The following is a 14,238-nucleotide window of genomic DNA, read 5'->3' on the forward strand; positions in this document are numbered from 1 at the left end:
GGCAGACTGAAGCAGTTTAAAAATAACCAGGTAGCTATTTAAGACAGAAGCCAAATACTTTTGTAGACGATGAAACCTGTTAATGTACAGTTCTTTGGGAGAACTTACTCTTAATAAGTCTTACATAATGACTCACTCTCTGTTGGTTTGACACTTAGAAAGTCCCTTACCCAAACCAAGCTCTCCAATGACATATTGCGCAAGCATATTTGTCAAACTTCCTCCAAATTAACACAGTAGATTAAATGTATTAAATAACCTCACCAGCAGTAGAACTGCAGAAGCTCATATGTGTACATTTTGTGAATATCCATCCCTGCGTGAAATAGGTAAAACTTCTTTTGTTCTCCAGTGAGCAGCCTACGTGACTTTTGGGTGACTTAAGGTCACAGCTGGACTCATAGTGCTGTTACTGGCATTGATCTCAGAATCCCATTACCAGTGTTTCCCACCACTAAGCTTTTGTTATTTCTAAAAAGGAAAAGAGGGACTTCCCTGGTGGTCCAGGAGTTAAGATTTTGCCAATGCAGAGGGTGTGGGTTCAAGTCCTGGTTGGGGATCCTACTTGCTTTGTGGCCAAAAAACCAACACCTAAACAGAAGCAATATTGTAATATATACAATAAAGACTTTAAAAGTGATCCACATTAAAAAAAATCTTTAACTAAAAAAACAGGAAAAGAAATAAATGAAGATTATTCATATGCAATTGTCTTATGTAGACTTCGAATGTCTTTAACTTAATGAGTAACATGTTTGGTCCCAGTAGACAGGACTATTCACACGCAAAATGTGTTTACATTTAGAAATATTGAAATTCACCAAATAAATCATTTTATTGAACTTTCAGCTAAGAGCGTTGAATGCTTCCAAAGTTAGTAAATTTACGAGGTTGAAAGTGACCTCCAAAGAAGACATACGAATGGCTACATGAAAAGGTTAGTGGTGGGGCATCAGAATTTTGCCAATGTTGCTCAGTTGCTCAGTTCTGTCTGACTCTTTTCGACCCTATGGACTACAGCATTGCAGGCTTCCCTATTCTTCACCATCTCCCAGTGGACCAAGTTGCTGAGATCAGACGGCTACTTAGTGGATGAGTCAGAACCAGAGCACAGCTCTCTGCCCACCAATGAGCCGTCTCTCCACAACAGCTAAAGAATTTACGCTTGTGATCATTTTGGGCACATTGATGGTTGCTGCTTTGTCTTCATATGTTTTTTATTTACTTTTATGTTATTTATTTATTTTTATTTTTATTTGTCTTTTTATTTACTTTTATATGTCTTTTTATTAAAATTCTTAAAATTTCTTTTTACAATGTTGTGCTGATTTCTTCCATACAACAATGCAAATAAGCCATAGTTTTTTTTTTGTCTTGAAACAATTTATTATTTTTTCCCTAAAATTCATATTTAAAATTTTTCCACAATGTTGTGATTATATGATTCAATAATATTTTATCATGTCAGAAAATTTTTTTTAAAGCGTACAATTTAGAATTTATTATTATTATTATTATTATTATTATTATTTTATTATTATTATTTTAATTTTAAAATCTTTAATTCTTACATGCGTTCCCAAACATGACCCCCCCTTCCACCTCCCTCCCCACAACATCTCTCTGGGTCATCCCCATGCACCAGCCCCAAGCATGCTGCACCCTATGTCAGACATGGACTGGTGATTCAATTCTTACATGATAGTATACATGTTAGAATTCCCATTCTCCCAAATCATCCCACCCTCTCCCTCTCCCTCTGAGTCCAAAAAGTCCGTTATACACATCTGTGTCTTTTTTCCTGTCTTGCATACAGGGTCGTCATTGTCATCTTCCTAAATTCCATATATATGTGTTAGTATACTGTATTGGTGTTTTTCTTTCTGGCTTACTTCACTCTGTATAATTGGCTCCAGTAACAGTGGTTAGATGCCACAAAGTAGGAGGCAATGCCTTAACATATATGTATTGTCAGGCCCAAGAGCCCCTTCAATTCTTGTCAAAGGAGTGCTAACCTTCTCTCCTTTCATACAACACTCATATGGTTTTATTGTTGTGATTTTTAAACTCAAGAATACCTAAAATTGTTGGCCCATTACATTTTCCTTGCATGCATTTGTTCCTTGAAGGTAATGGGAGTTTATCATGTCAGATCCCCTGTGCAGCAGATGGTTAATGGCTTGGCAGGCAGGAGCCTGGAGAAGACACTGGTCAGGTGCCAACTTGCATTCAGGAAGTCTCCTTCCCCCCAAGACTGTCCTGCAGACTCAGCACAGGAAACCTGGACACAAGGAAGGAGGAGGGGAGATGATGAAGGCTTTGGGGGGGGTGTCAGGATGATGTGAATCAGACCACAGGCTGGTCAAATCTGATTGATTAGTGTGTGCTTTCATAGCCAGGCCCCAGAGATGAGATTCAAAGAAATTCAAGGAACAATTTTTGACTCCTGTTCTCAAAAAGCTTGTGCTTTCTTGGGAAGGAACTACTCACTTATCACACCACATATTGTAAGAAGGAGAGAAAACTTGCAAGTCTGTCTCTTCCTGCCCCTGTCTCCTGTTGTTTTCCAACTGTATGGGTCACTAATTAACTGGTCACATTTCCAGACCCTGGCTGGTTACTTCACAAGTAGACAAGATCACCATGCTTGAAACGGCATAGACCCTTCTGCCACCTTCTCTTTGTTGGAGGTCACCAGACTCGGCTCCTCTTTGCAAATCCAGCTTGCTCTTGCTTCCTGAATGTAGGCTTGGGTGCCTGTAGATGCTGCTTGTAGCTGTGGTCAGTCACCCTGATGGCAAAATTGGGATTTGGTGGAAAAAGAAAGGACCTGTCTGTGTCAGCAGAAAGGACAAGTTTGGGGGCATGGGTTTCAAGGCCAGATGGTTAAAAAAGGAGCCCTCCAGTCTCTAGATTCTATGTGAGAGCCTTTCTTTGGGGATCTGATCATAAAAGGGGTGATGGGAAGGACAGAATCCCAGTATTTCTCACTCAACTCTTTTTAGTATCCCTGTTCACCATCACCCCTTGTGCCAGGATCAGTAACTAAAGGGTGTTAGTGTTGAAACAATCAAAGACTGCTAGCTTGAGAATCATCACCAGTATCAGATGCAATTCTGAATAAAACATCTTCTGCATTAGCCATTATAGATAGGTGGTGATGACTTTGGCTTTCGAGGTGACTCAGTGGTAATGTATCTCCCTGTCTTTTTAAGGCAGGAGGTTTTTAAGGACAGGAACCAACAAAGATTCCTTGAATTTCTTTGAATCTCATCTCTGGGGGCATGCAGGAGATGCAGGGTTGATCCCTGAGTTGGAAAGATCCCTCTGGAGCAGGAAATGGCAACCCACTCTAGTATTCTTCCCTGGAAAAATTTCAGGGCCACAGGAACCTGGTGGGTTACAGTCCATAGGCTTGTAAAGAGTCTGACATGACTGAGCGACTGAGCATGCACACATTAGCTAAAGACAAGTTATATACAAGCAAAGGCAGGATAAAAGAACACCAAAAAGTTTCTGGACTGAAAATTTCCCTTCATCAAGGGAAACTGATGGGCACCACGTGCCCTCCTAGAGAGCTCTATGAACACATGAGTAATGGGTATCTACCGGTGAGCTGATGTAACTGGTTTGTGGGCAGAAATGCTGTGAGACCTGGTGTAGCACAGCTGCCCAGGTCTTGGGAAATGGTCCTGGTCACAGGCAGCAATGGGATTTAGGACCAATCTGTTTAATGAGCACTCTCTCTGGGAGAGCAGGAGGCATGATTACAATGATAAGGAAAGAACAACATTTTTGAAAGAGTTGAGGGATTTGTATGTCCTGTTGGTATCCCAAAGCCCCAGACCAGCCTCAAGGCTTTCTCTCAATCAGGCCCTTGGACTGGGAGCTACAGGAAATTTGAAGATGACATCTACATGCTTCCGTGTCAGGTCTAGGGGGCATGGGAAGTTGGTATGGACTGTTCAAGAAAGGTACCTAAAAGAAGCAGGGAGTTGGTAGAATATCTGTCAGCAAGTGAAGGTGTTTTTCTCCATGGTGAACTTTGAAGAACTCAAGCTGACATCACTGTGTGAGATTCAGGGTAACAATCCCACTGCTGAATGAGGTGTGGAAAGTCCCATGGACCAGACTGCTGCTCTTTTAACTCTGTGTCCATGCCGGACACGTGACAGGGTATGTACAGACAGCTTCCTTGAATATTTTTCTTTCTTTCTTTTTTATAACAATTTTGCAGTTGACTCAGTTATTTGCTGGGTGAGGTGGGGAATAGAATAGGAAAGAGGGTGAAGGCAGGGAGGGGAAGAGCAATGGGTAAAGGGGAAGAAAGTGCTACTCTCCCAATTCCTCACTAGGAATTGACGATTGATGGTGATTAATCTAATTCAGTGAATGCTGATGATTGATCTAATTTGACCTTCAAGGTGAATGCGATAACATGGTCAAGATAAACTTGTCTATACTATGTCCGATCGGAATTATCTTGAATACTTGGATCATATATTTTATAAAAAGTCACATTTATTAATAGTAACTTAAATCTCACCTCTTCAACAAAACCTTTTCTTATCACCCCAGCCAGAAAATTTTTAGTTCTCTCCACTTTCTGACCATATAATTCTCTTGAAACTAATCAAGTGGAACTCTGTTTCACTTACTTATTTCCATGAGTATATGTGTCTCACATTTCCCAGGAAACATTTTTCTTAGGGAGAGAAGAACCATCTTCGAGCATTTTCCTCATGGAATTCCTACACTGTGTTCTGTATAAAGGATGTTTAATGAGTGTTTGCCAGGTAACTACTATTTACTGGAAAGTTTGGCTCATTTTCAAATCTATGTATTTTCAAGGTACTGACAGAAAAACCCAATTTTAGATTCTGGTTAGAATTTCCATTGTCCTGCCTTTATTTTAATAGGAAATTGACTTATTGTTCAAAATACTATTTTCTACTTTCTCACATGGATAGTAATAAACTAACTCATGCAAATGTTTTCAAAAATAAGGAATGAATAAATTTCAACGTCCAAAAATGAAGTCCAAACATGTATCTCTAAATTCAGGTCCTACTGATGGAGATTAAAAAATGTACCAGTTAGTATTGGTGTGAGAACGATGAGTTAAAAGTTGTACTTTTAAGTTCATTATGGGTAGAAATATTTATGCAAACTAACTTTCTAGTGACTAGACAGAAAATGACTCATATAAGATAGATGGGGTTTTGTGAATAATTCTGAGGTATAGGAGAAATTTCTAAAATTCTGAGGACTTACGATAGAATCACTAAGTCTATAATCCTCCATCCTTTAGCACTCTTGTTTAAATAGCACAGTTACTAATATTTCAAAATTTAAGCAACCTTTAAGTGAAGTCAAGTGGGCCTTAGCATCACTATGAACAAAGCTAGTGGAGGTTATGGAATTCCAGTTGAGCTATTTCAAATCCTAAAAGATGATGCCCTGAAAGTGCTACACTCCATATGCCAGCAAATTTGGAAAACTCAGCAGTGGCCACAGGACTGGAAAAGGTCAGTTTTCATTCCAATCCCAAAGAAAGGCAATGCCAAAGAATGCTCAAACTACCGAACAATTGCACTCATCTCACATGCTAGCAAAGTAATGCTCAAAATTCTCCAAGCCAGGATTCAGCAATACATGAACCGTGAAATCCCTGATGTTCAAGCTGGTTTTAGAAAAGGCAGAGGAACCAGAGATCAAATTGCCAACATCCAATGGATCATCAAAAAAGCAAGAGAGTTCCAGAAGAACATCTATTTCTGCTTTATTGACTATGCCAAAGCCGTTGACTGTGTGGATCACAATAAACTGTGGAAAATTCTGAAAGAGATGGGAATACCAGACCGCCTGACCTGCCCCTTCAGAAACCTATATGCAGGTCAGGAAGCAACAGTTAGAACTGGACATGGAACAACAGACTGGTTCCAAATAGGAAAAGGAGTACATCAAGGCTGTATATTGTCACTCTGCTTATTTAATTTCTATGCAGAGTACATCATGAGAAACACTGGGCTGGAAGAAGCACAAGCTGGAATCAAGATTTCTGGGAGAAATATCAATAACCTCAGACATGCAAATGACACCACCCTTATGGCAGAAAGTGAAGAGGAGCTAAAAAGCCTCTTGATAAAAGTGAAAGAGGAGAGTGAAAAAGTTGGCTTAAAGCTTAACATTCAGAAAACGAAGATCATGGCATCTGGTCCCATCACTTCGTGGGAAATAGATGGGGAAATAGTGGAAACAGTGTCAGACTTTATTTTGGGGGGTTCCAAAATCACTGCAGATGATGACTGCAGCCATGAAGTTAAAAGATACTTACTCCTTGGAAGAAAAGTTGTGACCAACCTAGATAGCATATTGAAAAGCAGAGACATTACTTTGCCAACAAAGGTCCGTTTAGTCAAGGCTATGGTTTTTCCAGTGGTCATGTATGGATGTGAAAATTGGACTGTGAAGAAAGCTGAGTGCCGAAGAATTGATGCTTTTGAACTGTGATGTTGGAGAAGACTCTTGAGAGTCCCTTGGACTGCAAGGAGATCCAACCAGTCCATTCTAAAGGAGATTAGCCCTGGGTGTTCTTTGGAAGGAATGATGCTAAAGCTGAAACTCCAGTACTTTGGCCACCTCATGCGAAGAGTTGACTCATTGGAAAAGACTCTGATGCTGGGAGGGATTGGGGGCAGGAGGAAAAGGGGACGACAGAGGATGAGATGGCTGGATGGCATCACCGACTTGATGGATGTAAGTTTGAGTGAACTTTGGGAGTTGGTGATGGACAGGGAGGCTTGGTGTGCTGCAATTCATGGGGTCACAAAAATTCGTACAGGACTGAGCGACTGAAATGAACTGAACTGAACTGAGCTGAATTAGGTAATACAAGTGCATAATAAAAAATTCAGTGAAACAAAGTTTTTCTTCTATTCCTATCTCCAAAGCCCTAGTTCTCCTCCTTAGAAAACTACTCTATTTTTTTTTTTCATTTTATTCAGAGATATTATCTGTGAATACAAGCTTATGTTTCAGTGCACCTTTTCACTTTTATAACATAAATGTTGGCATGCTGAAAAGAAGGTCCTATGCTTTGTTTTTATTTTCATCTACCAATGTATCTGGAGATTGTTCACATTAATACATGTGCATCTACCTTGTTGTTTTTGACACTGCAAAATTCTCAATGGTCACATACCATCAGTGGCTACCATACCAGACAGAGCAGATAAAGAATATTTCCATCATCACAGAAGGTTCTGTTGGACTGAACCCTCCTAGAATATAAGATTCGGGTGGAAAGCTGCCTTTAAGATGAATGCATGCATGCTCAGTCCCTTCAGTTGTGTGCAACACTTTTAGACCTCATGGACTATAGCCTGCCAGGTGCCTCTGTCCATGGGATACTCCAGGCAAGATTACTGGAGTGGGTTGCCATGCCCTCCTCCAGGGGATCTTGTCCCAGGGATCTAACCATATCTCCTGCATTGCAGGGCAGATTCTCTATTGCTGAGCCACTGGGAAGCCCTTAAGATGAGTCACTGGTCTTGATGTAGAGACTGATTTGTGGGAGGGAGATGTTTGATCTAGGGAGAAGTCTTAACCAGAGCAGTTGTGCAGGAAGGTCACGGGGCCTTTCAGGATAGACAGAATCACATATGAGGATTCCCAGCTTCTGGCTGGAATAACCAGAGGATGAAGCCACCTTGGACAGGTGCTTGTAATTCAAAGAAAGTACAGTGTAAGGGCCATGTGATGAAAACAGTTTTAGACAGGGCTCAAAACAAACAAGAAAGTGAACGTGGATGTTTACCAGACAGAGGATAGTGAGAGATTGGAGAGAGAGGCAGGTGTGATTAGGATAACTGGGTCCTTGTGAGGACCAACATGGTCAATCCACATATCAGACAGGACTGCCTCCATCCTCTTAGGTCTTCTAACTCATCTGATTTTCTACTGGTGTTAACTGGTGAGGATTCAGAAATCTGGGTTTGAAAAAAATTCTTAAGCCTCAGTTTTCAAACCTAAAAATAAGCATTCAAATAATATATTTGAATTTTTCATTAAGATAACTGTAGTAGTAAGTGCATCACACACAACATTATAAAGCAATTATACTCCAATAAAGAAGAGAAAACAAAAAATAATTCTTTAAAAAGAAAAAATAATGTGGCTGCAATAGTTCCTTGGCTCTGCCTGGGAACCTGTCCACAGTGGCACATTCTATCTCTCCAGTGGGTGCAGACAACCCCCTAGCCATGGTAAATAATAATACCTGAGAACTCAACCAGATTCTACAGTTCTTTGTCTCCAGTGGAGCTCTGGCAAGCCTAGAGGACTCTGAGCTTTTATTCCTGATGGAGTGACAGCAGCTCCTTACTGGCTAGAACAGAATCGGGGGCAGAGAATGGGCTCAGGGCTGGTCAGTTTCCAGGGGAGTGAGACCTGGCTAGCTTGAGTATTTCACATATGTCAAATGAGGGTGCAGAGGAAACTGATTCCTGAGGTCCCTGTGATCTGACAACTCAGGGCCCGGAAGGATCTTCTGTTTGCTTTCAGAGTGTCAGGTACAAGATGGGTATTATTTGAGAGGACAGGTATGCCCATGTAACCTGAAATGCTTCTAATAAAAAGAAAAAAAATTATGTATTCATAATTTTTTATTTAACTTTACAATACTGTATTGGTTTTTGCCACATATTGACATGAATCTGCCATGGGTGTACATGAGTTCCCAATCCTGAACCCCCCTTCCACCTCCCTCCCCATAACCTCTCTCTGGGTCATCCCAGTGCACCAGCCCCAAGCATCCTGTATCCTGCATCGAACCTAGACTGGCCATTCATTTCTTACATGATAGTATACATGTTTCAGTCCCATTCTCCCAAATCATCCCACCCTCTCCCTCCTCCACCAAAATTCTGTTCTATACATCTGTGTCTCTTTTGCTCTCTTGCATACAGGGTTATCATTACCATCTTTCTAAATTCCATATATATGTGTTAGTATACTGTATTGGTGTTTTTCTTTCTGGCTTACTTCACTCTGTATAATTAGCTCTAGTTTCATCCACCTCGTTAGAACAGATTCAAATCTATTCTTTTTAATGGCTGAGTAATACTCCATTGTGTATATGTACCACAGCTTTCTTTTCTTTTTTCTTTTTTTAAATTTTTTATAAATTTTTATTTTTACTTTGTTTTACTTTACAATACTGTACTGGTTTTGCCATACATTGACATGAATCCACCACGGGTGTACATGCGTTCCCAAACATGAACCCCCCTCCCACCTTCCTCCCCATAACCTCTCTCTGGGTCATCCCCATGCACCAGCCCCAAGCATGCTGTATCCTGCATCAGACATAGGCTGATGATTCGATTCTTACATGATAGTATACATGTTAGAATGCCATTCTCCCAAATCATCCCACCCTCTCCCTCTCCCTCTGAGTCCAAAAGTCCGTTATACACATCTGTGTCTTTTTTGCTGTCTTGCATACAGGGTCGTCATTGCCATCTTTCTAAATCCCATATATATGTGTTAGTATACTGTATTGGTGTTTTTCTTTCTGGCTTACTTCACTCTGTATAATCGGCTCTAGTTTCATCCATCTCATCAGAACTGATTTGAATGTATTCTTTTTAACGGCTGAGTAATACTCCATTGTGTATATGTACCACAGCTTTCTCATCCATTCATCTGCTGATGGACATCTAGGTTGTTTCCATGTCCTGGCTATTATAAACAGTGCTGCGATGAACATTGGGGTACATGTGTCTCTTTCAATTCTGGTTTCCTTGGTGTGTATGCCCAGAAGTGGGATTGCTGGGTCATAAGGTAGTTCTATTTGCAATTTTTTAAGGAATCTCCACACTGTTCTCCAAAGTGGCTGTACTAGTTTGCATTCCCACCAACAGTGTAGGAGGGTTTCCTTTTCTCCACACCCTCTCCAGCATTTATTACTTGCAGATTTTTGGATTGCAGACATTCTGACTGGTGTGAAGTGGTACCTCATTGTGGTTTTGATTTGCATTTCTCTAATAATGAGTAATGTTGAGCATCTTTTCATGTGTTTGTTAGCCATCCGTATGTCTTCTTTGGAGAAATGTCTATTTAGTTCTTTGGCCCATTTTTTGATTGGGTCGTTTATTTTTCTAGAATTGAGCTGCATAAGTTGCTTGTATATTTTTGAGATTAGTTGTTTGTCAGTTGCTTCATTTGCTATTATTTTCTCCCATTCAGAAGGCTGTCTTTTCACCTTGCTTATATTTTCCTTTGTTGTGCAGAAGCTTTTAATTTTACTTAGATCCCATTTGTTTATTTTTGCTTTTATTTCCAGTATTCTGGGAGGTGGATCATAGAGGATCCTGCTGTGATTTATGTCGGAGAGTGTTTTGCCTATGTTCTCCTCTAGGAGTTTTATAGTTTCTGGTCTTACATTTAGATCTTTAATCCATTTTGAGTTTATTTTTGTGTGCTGTGTTAGAAAGTCATCTAGTTTCGTTCTTTTACAAGTGGTTGACCAGTTTTCCCAGCACCACTTGTTAAAGAGATTGTCTTTACTCCATTGTATATTCTTGCCTCCTTTGTCAAAGATAAGGTGTCCATATGTGTGTGGATTTGTCTCTGGGCTTTCTATTTTGTTCCATTGATCTATATGTCTGTCTTTGTGCCAGTACCATACTGTCTTGATGACTGTGGCTTTGTAGTAGAGCCTGAAGTCAGGCAAGTTGATTCCTCCAGTTCCATTCTTCTTTCTCAAGATTGCTTTGGCTATTCGAGGTTTTTTGTATTTCCATACAAATCTTGAAATTATTTGTTCTACTTCTGTGAAAAATATGGCTGGTAGCTTGATAGGGATTGCATTGAATTTGTAAATTGCTTTGGGTAGTATACTCATTTTCACTATATTGATTCTTCCCTTCCATGAACATGGTATATTTCTCCATCTATTAGTGTCCTCTTTGATTTCTTTCATCAGTGTTTTATAGTTTTCTATATATAGGTCTTTAGTTTCTTTAGGTAGATATATTCCTAAGTATTTTATTCTTTTCGTTGCAATGGTGAATAGAATTGTTTCCTTAATTTCTTTTTCTACTTTCTCATTATTAGTGCATAGGAATGCAAGGGATTTCTGAATGTTGATTTTATATCTTACAACTTTACTATATTCATTGATTAGCTCTAGTAATTTTCTGGTGGAGTCTTTAGGGTTTTCTATGTAGAGGATCATGTCATCTGCAAACAGTGAAAGTTTTACTTCTTTTCCAATTTGGATTCCTTTTATTCCTTTTATTTCTTTTTCTGCTCTGATTGCTGTGGCCAAAACTTCCAGAACTATGTTGAATAGTAGTGGTGAAAGTGGGCACCCTTGTCTTGTTCCTGACTTTAGGGGAAATGCTTTCAATTTTTCACCATTGAGGATAATGTTTGCTGTGGGTTTGTCATAGATAGCTTTTATTATGTTGAGGTATGTTCCTTCTATTCCTGCTTTCTGGAGAGTTTTTATCATAAATGGATGTTGAATTTTGTCAAAGGCCTTCTCTGCATCTATTGAGATAACCATATGGCTTTTATTTTTCAATTTGTTAATGTGGTGAATTATATTGATTGATTTGCGGATATTGAAGAATCCTTACATCCCTGGGATAAAGCCCACTTGGTCATGGTGTATGATTTTTTAAATGTGTTGTTGGATTCTGATTGCTAGAATTTTGTTGAGTATTTTTGTATCTATGTTCATCAGTGATATTGGCCTGTAGTTTTCTTTTATTGTGGCATCTTTGTCAGGTTTTGGTGTTAGGGTGATGGTGGCCTCATAGAATGAGTTTGGAAGTTTACCTTCCTCTGCAATTTCTGGAAGAGTTTGAGTAGTATAGGTTTTAGCTCCTCTCTAAATTTTTGGTAGAATTCCGCTGTGAAGCCATCTGGACCTGGGCTTTTGTTGCTGGAAGATTTCTGATTACAGTTTCAATTTCCATGCTTGTGATGGGTCTGTTAAGATTTTCTATTTCTTCCTGGTTCATTGGAAAGTTGTACTTTTCTAAGAATTTGTCCATTTCTTCCATGTTGTCCATTTTATTGGCATATAATTGCTGATAGTAGTCTCTTATGATCTTTTGTATTTCTGTGTTGTCTGCTGTGATCTCTCCATCTTTATTTCTAATTTTATTGATTTGTTTTTTCTCCCTTTGTTTCTTGATGAGTCTGGCTAATGGTTTGCCAATTTGACGTATCCTCTCAAAGAACCAGCTTTTGGCTTTGTTGATTTTTGCTATGGTCTCTTTTGTTTCTTTTGCATTTATTTCTGCCCTAATTTTTAAGATTTCTTTCCTTCTACTAACTCTGGGGTTCTCCAATTCTTCCTTTTCTAGTTGCTTTAGGTGTAGAGTTAGGTTATTTCTTTGACTTCTTTCTTGTTTCTTGAGGTATGCCTGTATTGTTATGAACTTTCCCCTTAGCATTGCTTTTATAGTGTCCCACAGGTTTTGGGTTGTTGTGTTTTCATTTTCACTAGTTTTTATGCATATTTTGATTTCTTTTTTGATTTCTTCTGTGATTTGTTGGTTATTCAGCAGCGTGTTGTTCAGCCTCCATATGATGGAATTTTTAATAGTTTTTCTCCTGTAATTGAGATCTAATCTTACTGCATTATGGTCAGAAAAGATGCTTGGAATGATTTCAATTTTTTTGAATTTGTCAAGGCTAGATTTATGGCCCAGGATGTGATCTATCCTGGAGAAGGTTCCATGAGCACTTGAGAAAAAGGTGAAATTCATTGTTTTGTGGTGAAATGTGCTATAGATATTGATTGGGTCTAACTGGTCTATTGTATCATTTAAAGTTTGTGTTTTTTTGTTAATTTTCTGTTTAGTTGATCTGTCCATAGGTGTGAGTGGGGTATTAAAGTCTCCCACTATTATTGTGTTATTGTTAATTCCCCCTTTCATACTTGTTAGCATTTGTCCTACATATTGCGGTGCTCCTATGTTGGGTGCATATATATTTATAATTGTTATATCTTCTTCTTGGACTGATCCTTTGATCATTATGCAGTGGCCTTCTTTGTCTCTTTTCACAGCCTCTGTTTTAAAGTCTATTTTATCTGATATGAGTATTGCTACTCCTGCTTTCTTTTGGTCTCTATTTGCATGGAATATATTTTTCTAGCCTTTCACTTTCAGTCTGTATGTGTCCCTTGTTTTGAGGTGGGTCTCTTGTAGACAACATATATAGGGGTCTTGTTTTTGTATCCATTCAGCCAGTCTTTGTCTTAATTTTTTTCATAGACACACTAGGCAGCAGACATTCAATAATGACAGAACTAATGCAGAGTCTGAATTGGCCAGTTTGACCTTATTAAGCCATAGCAGTGGGCTCTGTTCATGGAACTCCTAAAGTGTCTGCTGATTAGCTCTTTTTTTTTTTTTAAGTTTTTTTTTTTTTTGAGGTGGTCCATATTTCAAAGTTTTTATTGAATTTGTCACAATATTGCTTCTGGTTTTTTCTATTTTGGCTTTTGGCTGAGAGGCATATGGGTTCTTAGCTCTCCATCCAGGGATTGAACCTGCACTGCCAGTGTTGGAAGGTGAAATCTTAACCACTGAACCATCAGGAAAGTTCCCTGATGAGCTCTTTTGAAAGCCAAATATTCAGAACCTTTGATGTCACCATTGACCAAATTGGTCCCCTTGATCTCATGGTGAATGTACAGGGGTAGAACAATCCTGGGGATGTCAACAAGGCACTGAAGACAGGACCAGAGAGACCCCTGCAGCTTGCAATGCTTCCATCCCACACAGAATCTGGACTCTTTTATCTTAAAGCCCAGGAATACAAATTATGATTGGGGGCGTGGTGAGAAAAAAGTACATTTTGATGAAAATCCAATTAAAAGCACGATTAATTGGGCACTTACTACTCACAAAGCACTTTGCTTGATGACTTTAAGGAGATGAGGATGAATCAAATAGACTGTGTGCCCTGAAGGAATTTATAACATAAGGCAGTGGGGGTGGATAAGTAGGCGCAAAATAAACAACAAAGGGATGAGTCCAGGTTTCTTAGAGAAGATTAGACTGAGATCAAGGCGAATAACCTGGAAAGAATATTGGAGGTACAGGCTCCAATATTGACTGACTTGGACCAAGGAAATCTGAGAAGAGGCAGACCATAAGAGGTGTTCTGGGTGACACCTCCACCCCACCCCACCCTCCAATTTACTTTGCT

The 14,238-nt window shown here is 39.3% G+C and overlaps 1 non-coding gene across 1 annotated transcript; it reads right to left on the reverse strand.

Annotated features, from left to right (window-relative positions):
• Nucleotides 1–1,913: 1,913 nt before the first annotated feature.
• Nucleotides 1,914–2,037, reverse strand: LOC114117672 (U6atac minor spliceosomal RNA). Its single transcript, XR_003591336.1, has one exon. It is a non-coding gene; the product is annotated as a U6atac minor spliceosomal RNA (small nuclear RNA).
• Between the last annotated feature and the right edge of the window lie 12,201 nt (nt 2,038–14,238).

This window comes from Ovis aries, chromosome 13 (genome assembly GCF_016772045.2).
Source record: "Ovis aries strain OAR_USU_Benz2616 breed Rambouillet chromosome 13, ARS-UI_Ramb_v3.0, whole genome shotgun sequence".
Lineage (NCBI taxonomy): Eukaryota > Metazoa > Chordata > Mammalia > Artiodactyla > Bovidae > Ovis > Ovis aries.